The 8,624-nt window shown below is 42.2% G+C and overlaps 1 long non-coding RNA gene across 5 annotated transcripts in view; it reads left to right on the top strand.

Moving 5' to 3' along the window:
* The first annotated feature begins 541 nt into the window (after positions 1-541).
* Positions 542-8,624, top strand: part of LOC135416090 (uncharacterized) — a 104,005-nt gene continuing 95,922 nt past the window's right edge. For 3 of the 5 annotated variants that reach the window (XR_010431433.1, XR_010431436.1, XR_010431435.1), the window contains exon 1: positions 3,053-7,899. This is a non-coding gene — a long non-coding RNA (uncharacterized LOC135416090). Of the gene's footprint in view, positions 1,520-3,052; positions 7,900-8,624 lie in introns of those variants that run through there. The other 2 variants (XR_010431432.1, XR_010431434.1) reach the window with 2 other exon arrangements.

Here is an 8,624-nt window from a genome sequence, read left to right as displayed (position 1 = left end):
GGCACAGCCACGTCCCGGGTGGGGGCTGCATGCGGGGTAACAAAGCCCCGCGCGGGGCGGGGCGGGGCGGGGCGGGCTGGGCGGGGCTGGGCGTCGCTCCCCTCCGCCCCGCTCCGCCCCGGGCCGGGCGGCGCCGGCTGCCCACCGCTGTACCGCAGCCGGGCTGCCGCTGACGGGTGGCGGTGATGCTGCCCGCGGGCGATAAGCAGATGAGGGCGATAAGGGAGCCGTCTGTGGCCAGGCGATAAGGGGGCGGGGCGGGAGGGCGGGAGCGGGTCCGGGGGGGAGGCTGGGGCGGGGCCATGAAGCGACGGCTTAAGGGTCGCCGTGAGGGGAAGAGGTCATTCACTGAGCGCTGCCCGCCGGGGGTCTGTGGTCAGGGTGTGGGGGGGTAAAGAACGGTCGGGCTGGGCGGGGCGGCCGGAGGAGTCCTGGAGGTGGTCCCGCTGGACGGTAAAGTACCGCGGGGAGCCAGGGGCAGGTTTCCGTGTTAAGGCAGCTTTGAGGAACGGGACAGCTGGGATGAAATTGCCAGGTGGGAAGCAGTCAGGGGTGGTGAGGGTATTGGGATGTTCCTGTGGCACAAAGCGATGGTGAAGGATGCACTTCACCCTAGGGGGAACCGTGCTGCTGATATCGGGGTGTGCCACGTGTAGAGTGTCCCTCCCAAGGGAGGGACTGAGCAGGGCATTTCTGCCTGGGAAGAGATAAAATGCACTATCCCTAAGGTCTGGAGGTGCACTAGAAGTTAAAGATCGAGTGTTTTGCTCTGGCTTCATCGCCTAGTTCTGTTCTCTTGAAGTGCTGAGAAGCACGAACTCTGATGGGAGGTTCTCCACATGATGCAGGAGATTTGTAAACCTGTCCTCCAGTGTGTACCTGGTACAATGGTTGTGTCCTCATCTGTAAGAGCCAGGTTATGTCTTGCCATGGACAGGACTGCTGACTATATTTTCTCACTACCCTGTGAGTCCATTTTGAAAGCTCTGGCATAAAAGTGTTCTGTAACTTAAGCACCAAGTACAAGAAATGTGTACAAATTACCAGGTCAGCTGCCGAGGAACCTTCTGAAGGGCATCTTGAAATACTTGCTTTCAGAGCTCCAAACAAAGGGTCATGGGAAATGAGGGGAAATACGTCCCGGTTGCCATGGGATTTGATGTGTCCTGGGAACTGGGTATAACCTTTACAGAGCCTGGTAGAGGATTTCAGAGAGAAATGCTACTTCTCCTGTAGTGCTCTGTGTGCCGTTCTTCATATGAGATCATTTCTGAAGGCAAAATGCTTGAATGCAGTATTTCTGTCAGGCTCAACATTGCCCCAAATGCTGAAAGGTTGATTTCCTTTAGGAAAAGTAAGCTAAATGTGTATCCCTGCTTCTTCCTTCTCTCTTCCAAACTAATCACCAGCATCATTTCATGCAGCCTCCGTTAACTTCTGCAATACTCAAACATATATGTCTCTGAATAAGGATTTTCTCTTCAATGGGGACCTTAAGCACTGCTGATTTATCACCTCAGTAAGATTTTTACAGTTTTTATTGCTTTTGCCTTTTACCTGTGTGCAAGTGGTGGTTGGTAGAAGTTGACTCCTTATATCTAAAGAGGCAGCAAAGCCTGGGTCAGGAATAAATCTACATCCTCTGAATGGATGCATTTTGTAAGAATGGTTCATAAGCTCCCATGTCCTTGATCCCTTCAGCCCCAGTGGTCCTCAGTTCCTCTACAGACATGGGACTGGAAGGGTACCAGTCGTGCAATGGCACAGGCATAATGGGGGACATCATCTGCATTGTGGTTGAGTGGCAGGTGTGTTTCCAGTAACAGCACTGGGGAAAGGACAGGGTGCAAAGATTTTTAAATGCTTCTTTTAGAACCATATTGCCTCCCCTGGCTAAAACTAGGCACCGCTGCCTGTAGAAGCAAGGACACTCGTTTTGATTCAAAGCTCCAGCGCTAATTCAAGATGGTAGTTCACATTGCCTTCTGTACTTGTGCTTTTCTACCTGTAAAAGGGAAGTGCTAATAACCCTGACTTGCAGCCAGAGATTTTGTAAAGATCAGTTGGCATTTTTGGCACATTAGCAATTATTCCTTCTTAAAAATAAAAATATTTTAGTAGAAGTGAAATACAATCCTTGTATGTTTAGTGTCTTAAAATATATTCTCGAATCTCAGTTGCAGGAAATGTAGCTGATAAACATCAACAGGCCACAAAATAAGGCCTATTAAGGATTTTTGCTTCAGTTTGTATTGGTTAATTATTAGGCAGCGCCCCTCCCTTCTTACCATCACTCAAATAATTGGGCAGCAGCAGGGTATCAGTATTATAAGGTAATGCCATGGCACTAAGCTTTGTTTAGCTGAAAAAGGGAGAGCACAGCCATGCCAAGTAAGCCAGTCCCTACAGTGGGGACTGAAAGCAACTGAGGTGACAGCAGAGGACAGAGATTTCACTTCCTTTTCTGCACAGCTTGTGCTTCCTTGCTGCGTGTGAGAACTGTTATGCACGCAGGTAAACCCAGATACCAAACCATGGCTAAGATATTAAGGAAAAGTTTAGTCCAAAGTTGGAAACCCTAAATACACTGCTAAAATCACACAGTGGGTGAAAGAACACCCCAGGCCTGTTTTCTGGTGCTTTTATAACAATAACTTTCCCATGCACATAACTTCAAGGCTGTGTTCTCCCCTGTTCTTTTATGGATCCTCTTTCTCTCAGCAAGGACCTCACAGTGTATTATCTTTACACAGGAATCCTAATTCTCAAAACAGGCAGATAATAAACATCCATGGGTGTAATAAATGGGATTTTCCTGTACTGATCTTTTCCCAGGCCTAGTTTTCCTAGCAGTGAAAACTTCCTTGAGCAAGAACTCTTTATCCTCCTCAAATAAATCTTCTGCATATACCTTCCTGTCCCTACACCACAGATGCTGTTACCCGCAGTGCAGGCTGCGTAGTGGGCATTAAACACTGCCTTTAATTTCTGGCAGCACATTTTTGTGGCTAGGATGATGAGAGACCAGAAGATCATACAATTTTTGTCAATCTTTCATTTCCCTGTGCTCTGTAGGGGAAGACTGTGCAGAAACTCTGTGTATCGCACCTGAGAACGGTTTAAATGGGTGAAATTTTGTTAAGACAGACTTAAGTTTTGCTGTTAGTGAAAAAATAAATAACATTGATAAAGAATTGAAATCAAGGCAGAACTTATATTTGATAAAAGTATGGAAGTGGCGTAGACTGCACTAGAAAAATAAATTCTCTCTGTTCTTCTGTGTGAACTGGGAATTTTGTCTTTATTAGAGAGGATCCAAAATTAGTTTTTGGTGAACAAGGGTGGTGAGTGATACTGTTGACTTTATTTTATATTGTCTTTTACATTTTGATTAATATTTAATTTTTTTATTTCTGACAATCATTTGTTGTTATGCTATCATTTTGCTTTTGTAGTTTTTTTTTTATAATCTTCAAATACAGTGTCTTCATGAACTTGCGTAGGAGCAATTCAAACACTTAGTGGAGATTTCTTTTTCTTTATGGTGATTTTAGGCCACTGTTTAGTTAACATACATTTTCTTAGTGTGAACTGGAACATCTCAATGATCTTAAGGATTTTTTCCAACCTGAATGATTCTATGAAACACTGAATGTTGCTTAGAGCATGAGTAGGGATTGTGCTGTCTTTATTGACCTTGGCCTAGCTCTTTGTGATCTGAACTTCTCTGTGCCACTAACTTCCTTTTTTGTAACTGTTTCAGAGTCGGTTCCCTTTTCTGTATTCCTGAAAGAGCTCTGTGAAAAGCCTCATGTGACAAATCAGTTTCTGACTCTGTTTCCCAGAGTTTATTTAGCTTTGAAACTGTTATCTAAATCCATTGAAGTTCCTTCAGTGTTTTTAACATATTAATTCTGTTTAATTCTCTGTGTCTTTGGAATGCTTCTTTCAAAAGCACCTGTAGTTTTTCTAAACTGATTTTCCAGAACTTTGCCATTAAGACATTCAGTGCCTCTGTATCACCCTGGATAACTTGTAACATACTTTGTAAGGTCTCTTTTTACCAAGAAGAATTCTTGTGTGTCACAGATTCCTTTGCACCTGTTGGAAATGTGTAGGAAAATTCCAGCAGATTCTCATATTTTCATTCAGGCTTGACTCTACTGGGGGCTGGTATGAGAGGAGGTGGGGAGCAGAAGGGCAGGAAGTGAGGTTTGCAGCTGCCTGACTGTGTCTGGGCCCTGCAGTGTCTCACTGAATCCCATTGCAGAGAGAAATGGGCTGGGAGGGATGTCATGGTGGAGTCCAGGATGGCCTTGACCTGACAAGTTAGCAGAACTGCTGTGCTCAGTGGAAGGATGGGGAAGAAACTTGTACAGCTTTTTAGTCGCAAATTCTCTATGCAAAATCTTTACATGAGATATGGTGTTAATTTGGATTCACAGTACTTACGTTTTATGAACATATTTACATGAAACCTTGTTTTTTGTGTGGAGTAAGTGGGGGGAGCTGACTTTGTTAAGTCTTGTGAAAGAGAAGCCTGAGATGGTACAGTCTTTAGATATAAAAATATTCTTGAATAAGAGGTATGTCTTACACTTCTAGGGTATATGGGACAAGAAATAATATATCTTTAAAATGTTATGTGAAAGAGTCAGGTTATACATTAGACAAAACTTTACAGAGGACAGTGAAAGACTGGAATAAATGTCCTCAGCAAAATACAGGGTCCATATCATTGAAAAGTTTCAAGCATTGTTCATCAACCATCAGTCAGGAATCATTACAGTTGGACTCAATAATCTTAAGGGTCTTTTCCAATCTAAATGATTCCATGACTCAGATAGAGTTGATCATGCTTTTGAGAGGAGGGGAGAGAACCTGTATGACCTGCTAAAATCCCTTATGGCCCTTTCTTTTGTGCCTGAAAATCACTGGCCTAATGTATTGACTACTGAAGGTGGGAAGTTTTTGCCCATTTGAAAGGTTTTCTTGATGGTGAGGTAAGCAGCTCGCTTCTGTGAATGACCTTTACCATTACAAACGGCCTCTTTGATTCCAGTTGCTGCACTTAAATGAGAGAAATGATGTATATCAGGGTGGAACACCAGAGCACAGTGGCTCAGTGTCAGCTTTTGCTTTCTAATACACTTTTTAGATATTAGGTGAACTGCCTTTTTTAAGTGTTTGATTTCTTGATTGGTTTTTTCTTTTTTTCTTTTTTATTTCAGTTAGAGTGTTGAAACTCACTGTTTAAGTGGTGTTTGTGTGTTTTTTCCTTTCTTTGTGTTTAGTTTTCTCCAGCTCATAGTACTGTCTTCAGCCTACTCATACAAATGTCTTTATGTGAAATTCTTTGCTGTGCAGAAACCCTGATGAGATCAGTGTAGTGCTGAGCAGTTATACATATGCTACAGTAGATCTTTGCCCCAAGTGGGAATTCTACCTTTGCCCCTAAATTTTCTCTTGCCTTGGCTCTAATCAGGACTATCTCTGCAGATAGCAGCAAAGCTTCTGTTACTTGATTACAATGAATCTGTAACCTTTAGTCTTACAGCTTGAAGCCACTCCCTATTATCTTGTAATTACGTGCCTTTGTAAAAAGTCCCTCTCCAGCTCTCTTCTAGCCAGTCTCCTTTAGGTACTGAAAGGAAGCATACAGGAAAGACTATAAACTAATATGGTCTTGCATCAAACTTCAGTGAAAAGACGTTGTACAGCTAACAGATATAAAGCATTCTACTTTCTGGGAAGGAAAAGGGGCTTTGTTTTCTGAAGTGAGTGGAAAACTCTTGTTTTAGCAATCACAAAGGAGTCAGAGCTTTCTGCTATACGAATGCTGAACAGACATTGTTAAAACCTAAAGTTACACTAGAAAAAAATCATGGAACACAAATTGCAAATAGTTGTACCTGCTTTAAAGTTCATTAACTTCTCCAGTGAGCTTTTGGATAAAGCTAGAATTTTATAATAAAATTCTTAATTTCATTTCTATCTGTCTGATATTTTTTTTCTAGAGATGGAGAGGAAACAGACTTGATCTTGTAAAACCTTTTTCCTGTTCTACACTGGTACAGAACAGACACTTCTGAAAGATTTAACTGGAACTAGAATAATGAATACACCAACACACGGGGTATTTATTGAGGTTTTTTTAAGAACTCAAATCCCAGCTTTGAATGCCAACAATGTGAAATAGAAATATAAATGTAACATTTCTCACATCCAAACAGGTATGCTGAGCTTGGTCTGTAATGTGTGTCTTTCTTATATGGGTCAGAGTGAGCATTCAATTGTACATACAAAAGACACTACTCCCAGACTACTGAGGTCAGGAACTTATGTGGAGCCTTAGGTTCAATTCCCTGTGCCAAGCCTTGTCATACATGCAATTTGCACTTTCATCTGTCTTATCATTGATGCTACAGATTGTCAGTGTATTCTGAAATTAAGGCCTCTCCCTTTTGGTGTGGATCAGAAAATCTTCCTAGAACCTGAGTAACCTTTCTTAGCAAAAATTTATTTTTCTTCAAGAAATTTCAATAACCTGACACTTCCCAAGAACAAAGGTATTTCCTTAAGAATTTTTTTATAGTTTTCTAAGTCAAGTTGGTCCTGATCAGTTTTCTCTTCACAACTGGTTCCTTAGTGTCTTCAGTTCTAACTTTGTCATTTAGTAGTAATTTCTAACTTTGTCATTTAGTAGTAATAGATGTTATTTTTTTTCTCCTGAAGCCTAGGATAAAGTTATTACAGGAAAGAAACTTTCAAGTGCTGCATGGATTTTAGAGTTCTGTGCTCTATTCCCTCCTCTCTGATACTCTGTTCCATCCATGCTTCCCAAGGGTTCTTGTTTGTATGCCTACAGCATCTTTGTGAAACATGAAAGTGCTACTCTTCCCATTCTGCAAATGGAGAAATGAAATAAAGAACTTCAGCAAGTACTTTTATTGTAGGTGAAACGAGCAGAGGTGATCACTGACCTCATGAGTCAGGTAGTCACCTCCAATGATATGTGAACACACCAGCACTGACTCTGGTTCATACAGGTGCCGCAGTACTGTGCCATGTGTGTTCCCTGGCTTGAGAATCTGCAGCTCAGAGCACTCTGCATTGTTTTCTGCTGTGAGGTGAAATATGCCCTGAATGACTTGTCCAAGATCACACAGGAGGACACTGGCAGAACAGGAACATAATGTGAGTTTTCTCTTAAGCAGCAAGCACACCTGCTTTAATTTTGTTTCTAGGCTACATAAATTTTAAGTGAATAAAAATTATGTGCATATGGAAAAACTTCTTCCATATTTTTTTGAAAGTAGGTTAATTCCTATAATAAGATAGGCTTGGAGAGGATTGATTTTGCAATAGGATTAGTTATGCTAAGGAAACTATTTTTCACAGTTGAAAATGCAAATAAAATTTTGATAGATCAGACTTCCATCTTGATTTGCTTTACTGAAATTAGAGTAGGAATGCATCAATCAGTAGGACTGTATCGATCTGTCCTATTGTGTCGTAGACTGGAAGGAATGTAGGAATTTATTAATATTCTTCTAATACATTGAAGAATGTATTAGAAGAATATTAATAAAAGGTTTAATGAAAAAAAGGGTTTATTACTATTAAGAAATGGTGCATTCTTTTTGTCAGTGTTAATCTGGTTCTTGATTCCCCCCTCCCCCCTCTTTGCTGTTACTACTTCATGGTCCTGTTGTGCCCAGCTTACTGTGCTACATGTTCCCTGGTTTGCTGAAACCTGATAATCTAGTAGTTATGCTTTCACACTCACTAATTAATTTCATTTTTTGTAGGTATCCTATGGAACATGCTTGATGCTTGATGACACACAGTGACATCTGTTCATACAGAGGAGGGATTTCATCACTGCAGATCTTGGAGGTAGGTTTGGGGTTACATGGAAGTTAAGGTGTAGTACAAAGAGCTGATTATTTTTTTTAGCTGTCTGTGGACTGACAAGGTGCATTATCTAAGGGAATATCTTGTAAGATATATGGAGAGGGATGGCAGGTAAGTTGGCTTCATTGGGGTAGGGGTGTGGTGTGTGCCCAGCTTAAATGCCTCTATGCAATTGCACACAGTGTGGGGAATAAACAAGAGGAATTAGAGATGTGCACATGCCTGCAGGGCTATGATCTTATTGTCCTCACAGAGATGTGGTGGGATGAATCCTATGACTGGAGTGTTGGAGTGGAAGGATACAGGCTCTTTAGGAAGGACAGGCAGGGGAGACAAGGAAGTGATGTTGCCCTCCATGTCAACGACCAGCTGGAGTGCATGGAGGTCATCTTGGGAATAGATGAGGCGGTAACTGAGAGCTTATGGGTCAGGATTCCACGGAGGGTAGGGACAGGTGACATTATAGTGGGGATCTGCTACAGACCACCCAACCAGGAAGACCGAGCAGATAAGAGCAGCCTCACATTCACAAGCCCTGGTTCTCATGAAGGACTTCAACTACCCTAACATCTATTGGAGCGACAACACAGGCAAGGCTTAAACAATCCAGAAGGTTCTCAGAATGCATTGGTGATCACTTCCTTCTCTAAGTGATAGAGGAGCCAATGGGGAGAGGTGTTATGCTGGACCTCGTGCTCAATAACAAG

The sequence above is a fragment of the Pseudopipra pipra genome, chromosome 6, assembly GCF_036250125.1.
Source record: "Pseudopipra pipra isolate bDixPip1 chromosome 6, bDixPip1.hap1, whole genome shotgun sequence".
In the NCBI taxonomy this organism is placed as follows: Eukaryota; Metazoa; Chordata; class Aves; order Passeriformes; family Pipridae; genus Pseudopipra; species Pseudopipra pipra.
The sequence above is the reverse complement of the archived record's forward strand: the minus strand, read 5'-3'. Positions and strand labels throughout refer to the sequence as shown.